The sequence below is a fragment of the Schistocerca cancellata genome, chromosome 9, assembly GCF_023864275.1.
Source record: "Schistocerca cancellata isolate TAMUIC-IGC-003103 chromosome 9, iqSchCanc2.1, whole genome shotgun sequence".
NCBI lineage: Eukaryota > Metazoa > Arthropoda > Insecta > Orthoptera > Acrididae > Schistocerca > Schistocerca cancellata.
Genome location: NC_064634.1, coordinates 309,553,833 through 309,573,597, shown reverse-complemented (window position 1 = coordinate 309,573,597; position 19,765 = coordinate 309,553,833). Strand labels below are relative to the sequence as shown.

General features: G+C 44.0%; 1 protein-coding gene and 1 non-coding gene across 2 annotated transcripts in view; both read left to right on the top strand.

Annotated features, from left to right (window-relative positions):
- LOC126100944 (nucleoredoxin-like) overlaps positions 1-19,765 on the top strand; it is a 265,930-nt gene that overhangs the window by 216,741 nt on the left and 29,424 nt on the right. The gene's annotated exons all lie outside the window — the stretch shown is intronic.
- Trnas-gga (transfer RNA serine (anticodon GGA)) lies at positions 17,243-17,326 on the top strand. The gene is given in 2 exon segments: positions 17,243-17,282; positions 17,292-17,326. It is a non-coding gene; the product is annotated as a tRNA-Ser (tRNA).

Sequence of the window (19,765 nt, the reverse complement as noted above, 5' to 3'; positions counted from 1 at the left end):
AACGACAAGACATAGACTCAAAAAGTCGTTTGAAGTCCACTGCGGAAATATTGAGCCATGCTGCGTCTACAGCCGTCCATAACTGCGGAAGTGTTGCTAGCGCAGGATGTTGTACACGAACTGACTTCTCGATTAGGTCCCATAAATGTCGGGCGATATGGGTGGCCAAATCATTCTCTCGAATTGTCCAAAATGTCCTTCAAGCCAATCGCGACCAGTTTTGACCCAGTGACTTGGTGCATTTTCGTCCATAAAAATCCTGTCGTCGTTTCGGAACTGTTCCAGATGGTCTCCAAGTAGCCGAATATAACCATTTCCAATCCAGGATCGGTTTAGTTGGACCAGAGAACCCAGTTCATTTCCTGTAAACACAGCCCACAGCATTATGGAGCCGCTACCGGCTTGCACAGTGCCTTGTTGACAACTGGGGTCCATGGCTTCGCGGGATCTGCGCCACATTCGAACCCTACAGTCAGCTCTTACCAACTGGAATCGGGACTCATCTGACCACGCCACGGTTTTCCAATCGTCCAGGGCCCAACCGTTATGGTCACGAACCAGCAGAGACGCCGCAGGGGATGTTGTGCTGTTACCAAAGGCACTCACTCCAGTTATCTACTGCCAAGCCCATTAACTATCCGTTACGATAGTTTCGCCTTATGTCCTATATGATGTCTGCCGTTATTTCAATCAGTGTTGCTTTTCTGTTAGCACTGACAACTCTACGCATACGCTGCTGCTCTCGGTCGTTAACTGAATGCCATCGGCCACTGTGTTGTCCGTGGTGAGAGTAATGCCTGAAATTTGGTATCCTTGGCACACTCTTGACACTGTGGATCACGGAATATTGAATTCCTTAGCGATTTCCGACATGGAATGTCCCATGCGTCTAGCTCCAACTACCATTCCTCATACAAAGTCTGTCAACTCCCATCGTGCGACCATAATCAGGTAGTTCATCCTTTCTCACGAATCACCAGAATACAAATGACAGCTCCGTCAATGTACCACCGTTCTATACGCGATACTGCCGCTATCTGTGAATGAGCGTATCGTTATCCCATGAGTTTTGTCATGTCAATGGAAATCGGAACATTCTGCGAAGTCAGGGACATCTGGCAGCACTAACTAAGAACCACAGCTTCCGTGCAGACACTGGCATAATTCGGTGTTGGCGGTGGATGTTAGAGGAAGCCACGCGCACTGACCTGTACGACCTATTTGAAACAGTAGCATATACGGGGTGTTTCCGTAAGGGCGTCCAAAAATTTAACAGGACGTAGAGGATGCTCCACTGAACAATTTGAAGTAGGGAACCTGGGATCGGAGAAGCCTGCTTAAGGAGATAATAGGAATAAACTCACATTACTGTGTACTTTATTTACGTTAGTTACAGTTAACTACACATACCATCATTGACATAATGAACTTACCATTTGTACTGTCTCTTACAAAATATGCTGAAACTGACGGCCATCAACCTCAATGCAAGTATGACATCGGCGGACAAGATTCTGACGCACCCTGACGAATATCCTGGTGTATTTCGAATCACATCACAGGCAGCTACAATTCTGGCAACTAATTCCATCTCCGTATCGATTGGAATCCCACACACAAGTGACTTTAGAAATACCCATAGGAAGTAATGAAGGGGATTCACGTCAGGTGACCTCGCAGGTGGAAGAGGACCTCCTATCCCAATCCAGCGACTGGGAAATATAGCCCTGAGATGTCTGCGGACGTCCACACGGAAGGAAATCTATAGATTGCCATGCTGAATGGGTCTGCCATTGATTCATAGCACGTTCTGTCATGGCCAACGTAAATACGATACAACAGAATCACTTTATGGACAAATAAAGTAAGCAAAAAGCTGCATTATGAATTCCTAGTAATCAGGTTCGTCGTGCTTGTTTCCTTACAGGAAATAAAGAATGTGCATGTAAATGAACAGCACAGTACGTGTTAACCTGTACGCAAGTTAGTTGTAAATAAGCTGAAAACAATAATGCTAGACAAAGCGGTAGACAGGTTTACTTCCGTACCTCCTTAAGCTGGCTTCTCCGACCCTAGATTCCCTGCCTCATACTGTTCAGTGGAGCATTCTCTATGTATTTTTACATTTTTGCACGCTCTTTCGGAAACACCCTGCAGGGGCGTGTGGCCGTGCTGTTAACAGCTAACAGTCGTACGTGCCACGGGCGAGTGCTGTCGCTCGGGCTGTACTGTTCGCAGGCTGTTGACCAACTGCAGCTGCACGCCGACAATTACGATAGCCACCCGCAGTATCATATCAGCGACGCTTCGGGCCTCTCGTCATTTTTACTGATGAATTTAATTTTTGTTTTGATTTCACTCAGGTAGGCACATTGTGGAAAACGCTAGGCTTAAATCAGCAGCGCAGCGGAGGTTGGTGGTTAGTAAAACCTTCTGACGGTTTTGTTCTGTATTAGTCCTTCCTAACCACGCACTGCTCCGGCTCAGACTTGTTAAGTGGAAAAGACACAAAAGACAAAGCATACGTTCCTAATACAAATTGGAGTGGGATATACGCCCTAATCTCGTTCTCCCCCCGCCTTAGGCCTGCTGCTCCTCCCCTCTTTCTATGCCCATATCCTCCTCTCTGCTTTCTGTGTCCATTTCCTCCCACCCCACAGTCCATCTCCTCTTCCTCCCTCTCTCTGACCAAGCCTTGTTTATTGTTACTGCAAATTCAGATACTGTAATAGTATTCCAATCATAATACTATAAATACAACATTCTTATTTCATAACAACATCTTCTGTTATACAGGGTGAAAAGTATTTAAACCGACAAACTGTGGGCGGTTGTAGGGGACATCAAAACAAATATTTCTCCCTAATGTCATTTTTTCCTATGAGGATTATTTAAACCGGTGGAGGCCGTATTAAGCTCTTCAGTTGTTAGAGGCCGTATTACGATCTTCAGTTGTTAGAGGGCGTATTACGCTCTTCAGTTGTAGGCAATTGTTGTCCACCAGTGTAGTAATGCATTGTCTCTGTTTTCTAATGGAGCGATACACCTGGAGTGAGTACACTGATATGGTTGGTGCATAGCGCACCACAACGGACGAGCTGCATAGCGGGTTTATCAACAACAATATCCTAATCGCCGTATCCCGCATCATACGCCCTTTGTTGCTGTGTACCAACGTCTGCGTGAGACCGGGTCATTTAGCAGATTACCTGGACAGGGACGCCATCGCACGGTAAGAACACTGCAATTTGAGGAAACTGTCTTGCAGTATGTGGAGCGGGATCCTTCAATCAGCACTCGTGCAATTGCACTTAACATGGGGACGAATCAGACGAATGTAAGAACAGTCCTTCGACAGCAATTGTTACGTTCATTTCACTTACAGCAAGTCCACAACCTGGAACCAGTTGATTATCCACCCAGAGCACAGTTTTCGCAGTGGTACCTGGAATAGTGTGAAATGCATCTTACATATCCATCCTCTGTGTTGTTTACCGATGAAGCAACGTTCGGGCGTGATGGAGTCTTCAACATGCACAACTCGCATGTTTGGAGTGAGGACAACCAACATGCCACAGTTACTAGCGCTCATCAAGTAGGGTTCTTCGTTAATGTGTGGGTCGGTGTTGTCGCGGACTGTTTAATTGGGCGGTATCTGCTACCTGGCAGGCACTATTACAATTTTCTCGCCAGATCATTGTCAGAATTGTTGGAAGACGTCCCCTCCCTATAAGACAACGCAAGTGGTTCCAACAGGACGGGCCGCCGGCACATTTCAGTCGTCGTGTGCGACGATTCCTGGACCGACGGTTCCCAGAAACGTGGATTGGCAGAGGTGGTCCTGTACCATGGTCGGCTCGACCCCCAGATATGTCCCCTCTGGACTTTTTTGTGTGAGGAAAGATGCACAGCCTTATTTAACGCAACTCCTGTTGCATTAGAAGAGGATCTGGTTGCCCGGATAATAGAAGCAGCAGGAACAATAATTCAGGATACTCCTGAGGTTTTTGCTCGTGTCAGACAGAACATGATCCTACGGCGTAACCTTTGTTTACGTGTCAATGGACGCATTTGTGAAAATCTACCGTAATTGAAATTGGGTTGTGTTAATGTGTTGTCTCTTGGTCATAAAAAAATGGAAAAGTGTTTGTTGGTTTAATTAATTTGCCGCCAGAGAAATCTTCCTCTAGCGGTTTAAATACTCCTCATAGGAAAAAATGACATTAGGGAAAAATATTTGTTTTGATGTCCCCTACAACATCCCAGAGTTTGTCGGTTTAAATACTTTTCACTCTGTATATAGATTTATACACTGAAGCGCCAAAGAAACTGGTATAGGCATGCGCATTCAAATACAGAGATATGTAAACAGGTAGAATACGACGCTGTGGTTGGCAACGCATATGTAACACAACAAATGTCTGGCGCAGTTGGTAGATCGGTTACTGCTGCTACAATGGCGGGTTATCAAGATGTGACTTTGAACGTAGTGTTAAAATCGGCGCACGAGCGAAGCGACACAGCGTCTCCGAGGTGGCGATGAAATTGGGATTTTCCCGTACCACCATTTCACGAGTGTACCGTGAATATCAGGAATCCGATAACACATCAAATCTCCGACATCACTGCTGTCGGAAAAAGATCCTGCAAGAACGGAACCAACGACGACTGAAGAGAATCGTTCAGCGTGCAACTTTCTGCAGAACACTGAACCAGGCATCAACAAGTGTCAGCGTCAGAACCATTCAACGAAACATCAGCCGAAGGCCCACTCGTGTACCTTTACTCTTCGCCTGGGCCCGTCAACACCGACAACGGACTGTTGATGACTGGAAACATGTTGCCTGGTCGTACGAGTCTCGTTTCAAATTGTGTGTACGGGTATGGAGACAACCTCATGAATCCATGGACCCCGCATGTCAGCAGGGGACTGTTCAGGTTGGTGGAGGCTCTGTAATGGTGTGGGGCGTGTGCAATTGGAGTGATATGGGGCTGCTGATACGTCTAGATACGACTCTGACAAGTGACACATACGTAAGCATCTCGTCTAGTCACTTGCATCCATTCATGTCCATTGTGCATTCCGACGGACTTGGGCAATTCCAGCAGGACAATGTAACATCCCACAAGTCCAGAATTGCTACACACTGGGTCGAGGAACACTCTTCTGAGTTTAAACACTTCCACTGGCTACCAAACTCCTAAGACATTGCCTTGCAACGGGCTGTTCAGAAGAGATCTCCACCACCTCGTGTTCTTACGGATTCTTGGACAGCCCTGCAGGATTCATGGTGTCATTTCCCTCCAGCACTGCTTCATACATTAGTCGAGTCCATGCCATGTCGTGTTGCGGCACTTCTGCGTGCTCGCGGGGGCCCTACACGATGTTAGGCTGGTGTACGAGTTTCTTTGGCTCTTCAGTGCATATTAAAAATATATAACTAATGTCCGTCCGAATGTTTATCAGAGCGTTGTATAAAAAACTGAAGTAAACTGGTCAAGAACTTTTCGAGAATTTGGTAATAACGTTTCGCCTTTACATAATACACATTTATTTATATATTATATACTTAAAAAAACAGTTACACAAATTACGCTCGTATTCGAATGCAACGTTGGATCAAAATTTCGAAGCAGCTCGTGAAAAACTTTTGGAGATTTAAGATTTTGAAAAAACGACCATTTACATTTTTATTTATACAGGTGCAAACGTTCATTTGTTCAAAATCTTAAGTCTCTGAAAGTTCTTCACCGATTGCTTTGAAATTTTGTCACAACGCTGCATTCGAGTATTGCGTTGTTATATTCCTACTGAAAAAAAAAAATGGAGAGCCATAAAGGGATACGTTGTTAGCAAACATCTCATGTAGGTTTGTTCAAAAGCGTAAATCTCCGAAAGTTCTTCACCGATTCCTTTCAAATTTTGGCACAAGGTTGCATTCGAAGACGCAAATGTTTTTTTTTATATACCTACTGTACCGCCATACATACACTCCTGGAAATTGAAATAAGAACACCGTGAATTCATTGTCCCAGGAAGGGGAAACTTTATTGACACATTCCTGGGGTCAGATACATCACATGATCACACTGACAGAACCACAGGCACATAGACACAGGCAACAGAGCATGCACAATGTCGGCACTAGTACAGTGTATATCCACCTTTCGCAGCAATGCAGGCTGCTATTCTCCCATGGAGACGATCGTAGAGATGCTGGATGTAGTCCTGTGGAACGGCTTGCCATGCCATTTCCACCTGGCGCCTCAGTTGGACCAGCGTTCGTGCTGGACGTGCAGACCGCGTGAGACGACGCTTCATCCAGTCCCAAACATGCTCAATGGGGGACAGATCCGGAGATCTTGCTGGCCAGGGTAGTTGACTTACACCTTCTAGAGCACGTTGGGTGGCACGGGATACATGCGGACGTGCATTGTCCTGTTGGAACAGCAAGTTCCCTTGCCGGTCTAGGAATGGTAGAACGATGGGTTCGATGACGGTTTTGATGTACCGTGCACTATTCAGTGTCCCCTCGACGATCACCAGTGGTGTACGGCCAGTGTAGGAGATCGCTCCCCACACCATGATGCCGGGTGTTGGCCCTGTGTGCCTCGGTCGTATGCAGTCCTGATTGTGGCGCTCACCTGCACGGCGCCAAACACGCATACGACCATCATTGTCACCAAGGCAGAAGCGACTCTCATCGCTGTAGACGACACGTCTCCATTGGTCCCTCCATTCACGCCTGTCGCGACACCACTGGAGGCGGGCTGCACGATGTTGGGGCGTGAGCGGAAGACGGCCTAACGGTGTGCGGGACCGTAGCCCAGCTTCATGGAGACGGTTGCGAATGGTCCTCGCCGATACCCCAGGAGCAACAGTGTCCCTAATTTGCTGGGAAGTGGCGGTGCGGTCCCCTACGGCACTGCGTAGGATCCTACGGTCTTGGCGTGCATCCGTGCGTCGCTGCGGTCCGGTCCCAGGTCGACGGGCACGTGCACCTTCCGCCGACCACTGGCGACAACATCGATGTACTGTGGAGACCTCACGCCCCACGTGTTGAGCAATTCGGCGGTACGTCCACCCGGCCTCCCGCATGCCCACTATACGCCCTCGCTCAAAGTCCGTCAACTGCACATACGGTTCACGTCCACGCTGTCGCGGCATGCTACCAGTGTTAAAGACTGCGATGGAGCTCCGTATGCCACGGCAAACTGGCTGACACTGACGGCGGCGGTGCACAAATGCTGCGCAGCTAGCGCCATTCGACGGCCAACACCGCGGTTCCTGGTGTGTCCGCTGTGCCGTGCGTGTGATCATTGCTTGTACAGCCCTCTCGCAGTGTCCGGAGCAAGTATGGTGGGCCTGACACACCGGTGTCAATGTGTTCTTTTTTCCATTTCCAGGAGTGTATATGGCGCTCCTGTAGAGTGGATTTCAAATATTCAGCTTATGTACTACTTGGCTGTACTTTCGCTTTTTCTCGATCATGTGTGAAACTTTTGCCCCAACGTCTCGTAAGTCAGCAGATGGCCAGGAGGCGTGGATCACGGGCAAATTTTAGACATGTTGGCATTTTGAGTTCCTTTCGGAGATTTGGTGTCGTCATGATGTTTTATTTCTTCTCTCCATAACTATAGTGCATAGCTTTTTGAGATTTTAGGTAGAATGATTCTCAAACATGCAATAAACTCTTGTCCTGCAGAAATTTGTTTGCAAAGAGAAAACCTAAAAAATTCAAGTAAATTTCTCTCCGCATTTTTTCTGTTAAGCGAAAGTAAGAATGTCTTATAACTCTCATTTCTATTGTTTCTAGAACAAATTAGTTTTTTGGTTTGCTCATGGTAGCTGTGCTACTACAACTGCATTTTACGTCTACAAATAAAAGATAAAAGCGCTTTCTAATTCCTGTGTGCATATTACCTTTATTTTACTGTTTCATACGTACTCATTTTGTAAATCATAATGAAATGACAGCTAAGGAAAGACTTCACAGGTATGCTAAGGGGTTTTACAACGTATGATGTAAGTAAATCTCATGCAGATTTCCTTTCATCTGACGGACATCTCACAGCTTGCCATCGACTTTTCCCTTGATTGACGGAGACATCAGTTAAGTGTTCCTGTAAATCTTACTTGCCTAAAATGCTGTTACACATAATACAGATACAGCTTACAATATTGTCTACACTCTTAGAAAATAGGCGCCACTTAATAGTGTCACAATACCAAAGACACACACCATTAATTTCCTACATCTCGATACCGACTTTGTTGAATCGTTTGAAGCAAAATACTAGGTTATGTACCATCCAGCTTTTTATCCTTTAGTAATATGTAGAAGACAGATGCTTGAAATGTGCCACCATAACTCTGCTCCACCGGCTCGACAGTAGTAAACTTATAATGAGCACCGGCAGGTGGACGAGGAGGAGGAATAACGTCCCGTCGACAACGTCATTAGATACGGAACACAAGCTCGGACTAGGGAAGAGTGGAGAAGGAATGCGCCCGTGCGTTTTCGAAGGAAGCCTTCCTTCATTTGCCTTAAGGGGCTCCGGAAAGGCTCAAAATCATGAAAAGTTCAATTTTTACTTTTTTGCGTTTTCTGAATCTGCAAACTATTACCTTTTAATAGATATATAATTTATTCAATTCCGAAGACTACAACCATTTTTAAATTTTTTTTGAAATGTGTTCTACATGGGCGTGACCCACTGTGGCGCTGTTAAACTGCTGTCAAATGGTGTTATTATTAACGTCCGTGTTCATCAGGTACATTTTAGTGATGTGAGATAAAGTATGTGTTGTGGCTAACCTGTGATAGTTCAATATATATCGCTGGTGTGATTGTCGATTGTTTCATGTTTATTTACTCTGTCGTTATCTCGAAAATATTCGTAATTAATTCTGTTTCTTGAGTCTCTGTTTTGTTGAAGTATAATAATGAGTAAAAGTAAAGTTATTAGAAATCCTCTGAAGGCTTTTAAGAAAAGCAGAAATGTTGGAAAGCCAAAGGTATGTGTTATTACTGTAAATAATAACATTCTAACATGGTACGAACGATGCTTGCTTTAGACAAGGAACGCCTTCGGGCTGCAGACAGGGCTGTAAAGAGTCTAGAAATACAAGCAAGAGTAAACAGGAGGAGGAACAAGAGGAAGCCGGAGGAGGAGTTTGCAGAGGATGAAGATAATCCATCCTATGGACCTGGAATGCACTAAAAAGTTAATCCAATCTTTGTCGCTCGATTCCCAAAACTTTTATTTTCTCATACTAATTACATGTTTTCTAAGGATCTTCCAAACATATTTGTTTCAAACTTTCAGTAAATGTTACACAGTACCTTCTGCATAATTTAACACAGCCTTTTTCCAAAAAACTAGATATTTTTGAATATATAAATAAAAAATTGCAAAAAAATGTTGTGAATTTTCATTACAATTAAAAAAAATCATCTTTAATAACCGAACTAAAATTTTGTAAAATCCCTGTGTTAAGTTGTAGCCCATATTCCAATAAATAACCTGTAAAAAGTTCAACTTCCTACCTCAAATACTTTGTGATGAAAGATGTAATTTATAAGCGTTATTTTAACATTGCAAGTATAGGGCGTTCCGGAGCCCCTTAAGCGATGTAGGGAAATCACGGGAAACCTAAATCAGGATGGCCGGACGCGGGTTTGAACCGTCGCTTTTCCAGATACGAGGGCACTGTCTAAGCATTGCGCTACCTCTCGAGGTCATCTGCAGTTGTCCGGAGGATAATGGAAGAGAACGTCTTATAATTGAAAAAGATTGGTCCTGAACTGTTTGGACATTGAACCTGAATATTTTTGCAATCAATAGCTCGAATAGTATTAGGAAAATTACATATGTATTATGAAACCCTTCTGCCTTCTCTCTGAGGGTCTCCTCGAAAGGCATAAGCACTTGCTTTGGTTGCAGTTCCTTCGTTCTGCGACAACTGTTTCAGCCATAAAGTTGCTTACCGTTGATGCACCCACTCTAAAATGTAAGCAAGACTAAAAATATTAATCGTAACAGTAATATAAGTTTTAGGTTTAATTTTCCTTTAGCATCTGTAACGAATTGTTTAAAACTAGAATACTGAAACAAAGAAAATATTTTATTTTCAGAGGCTATACTAAGAAAAAAAGGAAGTACTCGAGAGACCAGTTCGTAGTAGAACACGGAAATTTCCAGACGTTGCAGATGGTACCAGTCTATCGATATGGCCTTATTTCAGTTGTTGATGTTTTTGAATGACTTTGTGCCTGTCTTGCTAGCACAGTTTAATCAACTTCAGCATGCGTTTCTGAGGGTAAGCTGCCAGATGTGTGACGCAGATATAGAACCTTCTGATCCCAGTGTTTTGGGTTTCACCACCGCAGACCACAGATTACGTTGCTCAGGAGACTGAAGGGATATGCTCATGTGATAAACTTTCATCACTTTCAATATTTTGATCGAGGCAAAAATGGAAAGAGGAAGACCTGCCAAAGAAAATGCTGTAATGGAAGTACTTTAGAGAAAGAGAAGTAGAGACTCCAATATTTATTGAAAACATCCTACACGAAACTATGTGAAGATGACGACAATGAGGTCGGATTGGTTTTCAAAAGTTCGCTGGCCGACGTAAGGAGATATATAGAATGGAAGAAATTATTTAGGAATCGAACTCGGAAAGTAATACACGAGTTGGCTTATACACATGCACCCACATCTGGCATAGTGGAGTCGTGTTCGTCTGCCCACATTTAACCATTTGCAAAGTAGTTCATAACTGCAGTTTGTCATAATTTTTGCAATTCTTTTGATTATTTGGATATTTCTACAAATTTGTAAATAACTATTCCAACAGTCTTTCAAAAACTGGTTCAAATGGCTCTGAGCACTATGGGACTTAAATGATAAGGTCATCAGTCCCCTAGAACTACTTAAACCTAACTAACCTATGGACATCACACACAGCCATGTCCGAGGCAGGATTTGAACCTGCGACCGTAGAGGTCGCGCGGTTCCAGACTGTAGCGCCTAGAACCGCTCGGCCACTCCGGCCGGCAACAGTCCTCCAAATACACACAGTAATTAATAACATTTAGGCGCTAGTGGCCATTGATTTTGCATCAATGGAGAAAACTGAAAATTGTGCCCGACCAGGATTCGAACGCGGGGCTGCTGCTCACTAGGCAGTCGCACTGGCCACTAAGTCATGCAGGAACACTGGTCACCGCAACTGCACGGGCTCCCTAGTACGCCTCCCGTCAGACCCAAATTCTCAGCTTATCCGCACGCTACTGACGTAATGCCCCTGTCCATTATCCTCATTAATCGCAGCGTTTCGTCGATTCCCGTTAGACTTCGAACTTGTACACCTTTACTGCAGGAATCATTGTCCGTCTTCGCCTTAATTGTATACGTCGTGTCTGTTCTTCTGACCACTAAGCCATCAGAGCTTCTGCCTAGTGAACGGACGCCGAGGTTCGACTCCCAGTCCGGCACAAATTTTCAACTTTCCCATTGATGTAAAATCAATGCCCACTAGCGCTAAATGTCATTAGTTCCTTTGTGTCTTGATTCATACGGCTGTAGGATAAAAAATGATGTTTATTCTTTCGGATATGTATAAGAGAGGAGGAGGAGATTTAGTGTTTAACGTCCCGTCGACAACGAGGTCATTAGAGACGGAGCGCAAGCTCGGGTTAGGGAAGGATGGGGAAGGAAATCGGCCGTGCCCTTTCAAAGGATCCATCCCGGCATTTGCCTGAAGCGATTTAGGGAAATCACGGAAAACCTAAATCAGGATGGCCGGAGACGGGATTGAACCGTCGTCCTCCCGAATGCGAGTCCAGTGTGCTAACCACTGCGCCACCTCGCTCGGTTATGTATAGGAGAAGATACCACATATGTATAATAAAATCTTTCAAATGTGTTCATATTCAACTTTCCATGTTTTATCAGAAAGAACGTATGAAACAAATAATAAAGGAAACACTATTTCAATAACGATTTCACTTACATTATCATGATTAGTAGTCGTCGTTCTGGTGAATTAGGTTGTCTATGCCAGTTACATCATGTTTTCATAAGTCGATGTAAAATATAGATGATATTGCGAACGTCATCCTCAAACGTTGGAAAAACCTAGGATTACGACGTGTTAATTCTTTCTTTGTGGTGCTCCAGAAAAGTTCTAAGAATTGGGTGGGTAGGTGATGTAGAATTAGGGAGAAACGCATTCTGAGACGTCAGACTGGAGGGAAGTGAGGACAGTAAAAATTACACCGGTAGACCAAGAGATGAACACAGTAATCAGATGCAGAAGGATGTTGGTTGCAGTAGTTGTTAGGAGAGGAAGGAGCTTGTAGAGGACAGAGTAGCATGGAGAACTGCATCTGACCAGTCTTCTGAACGAAGACTACAACAACAATAATTCCTTCTTTAAAACTCTCTTTGTGTAAAAGGATTTAATCAAATGTTTGACCGGTTTTTAAAGTTTGTTGAATTCGTAGGTGTCTAGGGGATGGTCAGATACTTGTCAGATTACCCTGTTATTGTTTTGTTAAGTTCCTATAACTTGATTAAATTGTAAGCAGAATTATGGTTGGTGATATGAATAAATGTTCTTATCACCAGCTGCGAACCGTCCAGTTATTAAAATATTTACTGAATCCTACCTAACGCTGGGACTGCAACTACAGACTGATTCGCGAGCTCGATCAAGAATGCACTAGGTCCGACCCACCACATTGCTGTTCAAAGTTAATGTTTGAAGAATCGGTCGTGAATCATTTCTGAAAATCCACCACCCTATGCAGAAATTTCACATGCCTTTAAACACGACACTGTAGTTCAGTTTTAAAGTACACAAACCAATACAAAAGTTCTGCAAGTTCCAAGTTCCGGAAAGACTTCGAACACTTTAATCGCGACTGACTCTCCGCTCATCAGGGAACCTCTTCTTTTTTACCTTGTCCATCCAACTTATTCTTTCCATCCTCCGCCATGTCCACACCTCAAAAGCCTCCAGCCTTTCTCTGTCTTTCTTCCTCAAAGTCCATGTTTCAGCGCCATACAGAAGAGCATTCCATACGAAACATTTTATGAGTCTTTTCCTCAGTTCTCTGTCCAGACTGCTGCAGAAAATTCTTCTTTTCTTATCAAATGCCTCTTTTGCCATTGCTATCCTTGTTTTAATTTCTGTGCTGCGCTTACAGTCGGTGTCTATCCTGCTCCCAAGATACTTAAAATTTTGCACCTGTTCTAGTATTTCTCCATTCAGCATAATTTTTATTTCTTTACTTCCTCCTAGTGCCAATACTTTTGTTTTCTTTGTGTTAATTTTCATTCCATAATTTTTCCCGTTAGCTTCAATAGTGTCCACTAAATCCTGTAATTCTTTTTCCCCTATGGCTAGAAGGATCATGTCATCAGCAAACCTTCAATTTCTACTCCTTTGTTATCTGATGAGCATTGGTCAATCATATTTTCCAAGTAGAGGTTGAAAAGGGTAGGTGATGGACAGCATTCTTGTCTTACTCCTTTTCGTAGTCCGATCCAGTTTGTACTTTCTCCTCTCACTTTAAATGAGGCTTTTTGATTCAGATATAATGAGTTCTACAAGTCTTCTGGTTTTCCAGTCCACTCTCTTTTCCCTCATTATAGTCGCCAGCTTGTCCCAAGCCACATTGTCAAACGACTTTTCTAGATCGATGAAGCACATATAGAGATCTCTTCCTTTTTCAATAAACCTTTCTCCCAAGATTCATAGGAGCCCTATTACACCTTTGGTGCACGTATTCCGTCTAAATACAAACTGCTCCTTGCCAAGATTCTCCTCCATTACTTTTTCAAGTCTCTTATTAACATCACTTTGGCTGCATGTGAAATGAGGCTAATTGTCCTGTGCTCACTGCATTTCTTGGTTCCTTGTTTTTTCGGTAATGGAATCATTACTGTTGTCAGAGAGTCCTCAGGCCATTCACCACTGTCATATATTTTATTACATAACCTCAATATTTCTCTTATTCCATCTTGGTTCAAGCATTTTAATATTTATCCCGGTATCGTAACTGTACCCACTGCTTTGCCATTTTTCATTGCAGCTATGGCAGACTTTACTTCTTCCATTATGATGGTTGGTCCTTTTTCGTCATCACTTACACAGTTTAAACCTAAGGAGAATTAAATCTCAACACATAGGTATTATAGTCTATCACCTAATACTACAACTACACCAACACATAGGTATTGTAGTCTATCACCTAATACTACCACAGCACTTTTTGTTTTACAATTTATTTTGCACTAAAATGCGCTTCTTTCTCATAACTCAAACTGTATGGCATTACTTGAAATTCTTCAAGCGATATCGGCTGACACATTGTTGCTAGGATCGCTTGAGGCGTTTGGAAGTTATTAACTTCTAGAAATGATAGATACATAAATATCTTCCATCATCAAAGTCTAAAGTACTAGAGCGGGTGTCTAGGCGTGCTCCATCACCCGATTTCTGTATTTCTTGTGGTTCCACGGCCTATTACGTATGTTTATTAGTATGGATTTTACTTATTCGGCGGCCTTGGAATAATTTGCGGCCTCCGAGTTCTCGCCACGGCTGCACCCTCACGCCACTCTCACGGGGAGATATTGCGCGGTAATCCCTTCAGACTGTCTGCTCTCGTCCGACATCCGACATACTTCGTGGTACGTACGACCAACGCGAACAGCAATATCGCGATACGATAGACCGCAATCGCGATAGGCTACAATCCGACCTATATCAAAGTCGGAAACGTGATGGTACGCATTTCTCCTCCTTACACGAGGCATCACAACAACGTTTCACCAGGCAACACCGGTGAACTGCTGTCGTATGAGAAATGGGTTGGAAACTTTCCTCATGTCAGCACGTTGTAGGTGCCGCCACCGGCCCCAGCCTTGTGTGAATTCTCTGAAAAGCTAATCATTTGCATATCACAGTATCTTCTTCCTGTCGGTTAAATTTCTCGTCTGTAGCACATCATCTTCGTAGTGTAGCAATTTTAATGGCCAGTAGTGTAGATGACAGGAGCTCCCTGACATCTGCAGCTGGCTTAAAGCGTCCACTTCGCGCATCCACCTCAACCAGTCACATAAAGCAATTCCGTATATGTCCCTACGGTAATGCCTCAATGTTGTCGCAGTTCTGTAGATGAGTATTGTTTTTGCCTGCAGCTCCTTACACTTCTCACTTCTAAGCTGACAGAAGCTTTTCCGATACAAGGGATCTTTTCTGATGCGCTTGATTTTACATGCAAAAAAAAAAACAATTTTTTTCTGGAAGGTTTCTGAAGCGTGTCACTTCTACACTTTAAAATTGTACGGATAAGTTCAAACTGTGCACGAATATAGATGAACGGATAAAGTCAAAACGAAATTTTTTATCGAATAATCTTGATCCGTTGTGTTGCGTGTAAATTACGTTCTTACGTGAACTGAATGCGTGGAAACAGTTTAAAGCGAACAAAATAAATTAAAAAATTGATTCTTTCGATAAATTTGAAAGCTCGCTTTCAAAAAACCTAGCTCCATTCGGGTTTTACGTGCGAAAAACACGTATTTGTCAGTTTTTTACGCACGCCACTTATATGTTTCAAACGTGAGCTAATCGGTTTAAATTTTTTTAAGAAGGTGCGCAAATACAGCACCTAATGGTTGTCCTGTTGCTTTGTGACAGATTTATCCGTTGCCACGATATAAGCAATATCCAGCTCTGAGAAACAATAAAGAAATCTATACCAGATCAGTCATCGGCCGAGTCAACAAATATCTACATCGATTGCCAAGCTATGGCGGCCTAGTGTCAGAATTACGGTACAGTAATGGGAACCAGAATGAAAAATGTTCCTATCGGAGCACAGAAAAAGGCGAATATGTGCTGGGCGGAGTCAAGGATGTAAAAGAAGGGCGCTAACTTTTCCACTTATTTGGAAGCTTCAAAGACGTTTAATCAAAAAATCTTGAAATACTCCCACTTTTACGAGTTAACCCTACTTTCTTAGCGCAATGACATCTCTTAGCTGCAAGGTGCTGGCACATCGTCATATTGGAATTTATAGGCTAAAGTTCCTGATCATGTGCCCAAAATCCAGAAGATTCGCCAGCCATAGTAAACAATATACAGGGTGATTCAAAAAGAATACCACAACTTTAAAAAAGTGTATTTAATGAAAGAAACATAATATAACCTTCTGTTATACATCATTACAAAGAGTATTTAAAAAGGTTTTTTTTTTCACTCAAAAACAAGTTCAGAGATGTTCAACATGGCCCCCTCCAGACACTCGAGCAATATCAACCCGATACTCCAACTCGTGCCACACTCTCTGTAGCATATCAGGCGTAACAGTTTGGATAGCTGCTGTTATTTCTCGTTTCAAATCATCAATGGTGGCTGGGAGAGGTGGCCGAAACACCATATCCTTAACGTACCCCCATAAGAAAAAAATCGCAGGGGGTAAGATCAGGGCTTCTTGGAGGCCAGTGATGAAGTGCTCTGTCACGGGCTGCCTGGCGGCCGATCCATCGCCTCGGGTAGTTGACGTTCAGGTAGTTACGGACAGATAAGTGCCAATGTGGTGGCGCTCCATCCTGCTGAAATATGAATTGTTGTGCTTCTTGTTCGAGCTGAGGGAACAGCCAATTCTCTAACATCTCCAGATACTGTAGTCCAGTTACAGTAGCACCTTCGAAGAAAAAGGGACCATCTTAGCATCAACTGACGCTGACGCCTAGTCAACAGCGCCTCAAGCGAACAAATGTACAACTAAATGAAACTTTATAGCTCCCTTAATTCGCCGACAGATAGTGCTTAGCTCTGCCTTTTGTCGTTGCAGAGTTTTAAATTCCTAAAGTTGTGGTATTCTTTTTGAATCACCCTGTACAATATCACATGGCCGGAGAGCATACATGTAATAAGTAAAATAGTTTTTATGGGCGACATAAAATTTCTGGCGCTGGGATTGTTCCAGGGCAGAGAGTAAAATAATTTTGAAGTCTTGATTTGGGGAGGGGGGGGGGGGGGAGGTGAGACCATTTCTTTCCCAAACTCACCCCTGCTACATGTATGGTGAAGGATGTTATAAGAAACAGACACAAATTTATATGCTTCTCGAGAATAGGAGGCATCTATAATAGAAAGTATCCGAGAGTGAAGGTCCATGTATAATAGAAACTGCACCTGAGTGATTACGTGCCGGCCCGGGTGGCCGAGCGGTTCTAGGCGCTACAGTCTGGAACCGCGCGACCGCTAGGGTCGCAGGTTCGAATCCTGCCTCGGGCATGGATGTGCGTGATGTTCTTAGGTTAGTTAGGTTTAAGTAGTTCTAAGTTCTAGGGGACTGATGACCTTAGAAGTCCCATAGCGCTCAGAGCCATTTGAGCCGTTTTTTTGATTACGTGTGCATCCTAAACTACACACATCAAAAAAGATTTTGCGTCACCTCGGTTCCGAGAGTTACGGAACCTGTACAGAAAATTGGATTAGAGATCAACATAAACATCATTTCCGCCATTTTTATTGCTCACGAAAAAAACACATTGCATGTTGTACCACCATACAGCGAGACCTTCAGAGGTAGCGGTCCAGATTGCTGCACACACCGGTACCTCTGATACCCAGTAGCACGTCCTCTTGCATTGATGCATGCCTGTATTCGTCGTGGCATACTATCCACAAGTTCATCAAGGTACTGTTGGTCCAGATTGGCGCACTCCTCAACGGTGATTCGGGGTAGATCCCTCAGATTGGTTGGTGGATCACATCGTCGATAAACAGCCCTTTTCAATCTATCCCAGGCATGTTCGATAGGGTCCATGCCTGGAGAATATGCTGGCCACATTAGTCAAGCGACGTCGTTATCCCGAAGGAAGTCATTCACAAGATGTGCAAGATGGGGGCGCGAATTGTTGTCCATGAAGGCGAATGCCACGCCAATATGCTGACGATATGGTTGCACTGTCGGTCGGAGGATGGCATTCACGTATCGTACAGCCGTTATGGCGCCTTTCATGACCACCAGCGGCTTACGTCGGCCCCACATAATGCCACCCCCAAAATAGCAGGGAAACTCCACCTTGCTGCTCTCGCTAGACAGTGTGTCCAAGACCTTCAGCCTGACCGGATTGCCTCCAAACAAGTCTCCGACGATTGTCTGGCTGAAGACATATGCGACACTCATCGGTGAAAAGAACGTGGTGCCAATCCTGAACGGTCCATTCGGTACGTTGTTGGGCCCATCTGTACCGCGCTGCATGGCGTCGTGGTTGCAAAGATGGATCTCGCCATGGACGTCGGGAGTGAAGTTGCGCATCATGCATCCCATTGTGCACAGTTTTGAGTCGTAACACGACGTCCTGTGGCTGCACAAAAAGCGTTATTCAACATGGTGGCGTTGCTGCCAAGGCTCCTCCGAGTCGTAATTCGTAGGTAGCGGTCATCCACTGCCCTTGGCTGGCCTGAGCGAGCCATGTCATAGACGGTTCCTGTCCTCTTTACTCCTCCATTTTCGAACAACATCGCTTCGGTTCACTCCGAGATGCCTGGATCACTTCCCTGGTTGAGAGCCCTTCCTGGCACAAAGTAACAATGCGGACGCGATGGCACCGCGGTATTGACCGTTTAGACATGGTTGAACTGCCGACAACACGAGCCATGTACCTCCTTCCTGGTGGAATGACTGGAACTGGTCGGCAGTCGGACCCCCTCCGTCTAATTGGCACTGCTCATGCGTGGTTGTTTACATCTTTGGGCGTGTTTAATGATATCTGTGAACAGTAAAAGGGACTGTGCCTGTGATACAATATCCACAGTCAAAGCCTATCTTCAGGAGCTCTGGGAACCGGGGTGATGCAAAACTTTTTTTGATGTGTGTATAATAACATGTTGTGTCACACTGCACGACATGACATTATGTATCGTGTTACTTTAATTCACGCGATGCATTATACTACATCAATGGGTACTAATACTGACAGGTAAAAAAGTGCGAATATATCAAGATGTTTTGATTTAATATAAATGTCTTTGAAGCTACCAGATAAGCCGGAAAGCTAGTTGCCTTCCTTCAAATCCCTACCTCCAAACAAGACATATTCGCCTGTTTTCTGCCACGACAGTAGCATTTTTCATTCTGGCGGAAAATATTCGTATTTGTTTACTGTCAAGGAAATTTATTGTTCTTTTCCTATTTAATAAAAAGAAATTCAAGGCCTGTGTTATTCAATACATTCCCACTTGTTTCAGAAATTTTCTACCAATCGTATTTGTTTTGTCATCAACGTTATATTCCCTTCAGATCACACCATCGCTGTCCGCCCCTGGTAGCTGAGTGGTGCTGGCACGGTAGCTCAGCGTGTTCGGTCAGAGGGCTGCTCGCCGTCTGTAATTAAAAAAAAAAAACTGAGTAAAGGAATCGACGATCAACTTGAACGCATGTCTTCTGACGTCCACCCAGACCAAATGCAACCAACAATACCGAAAAAAATGAAAAAGAAAAAAAAAAAGAAAATAAAATAAAAAGTGGTCAGCGCGACAGACTGTCAATCCAAAGGGCTCGGGTTCGATTCCCGGCTGGGTCAGAGATTTTCTCCGCTCAGGGACTGGGTGTTATCCTAATCATCATCTTTTCATCCCCATCGACGCGCAAGTCGCCGAAGTGGCGTCAAATCGGAAGACTTGCACCCGGCGAATGGTCTACCTGGCGGTAGGCAGTAGTCACAC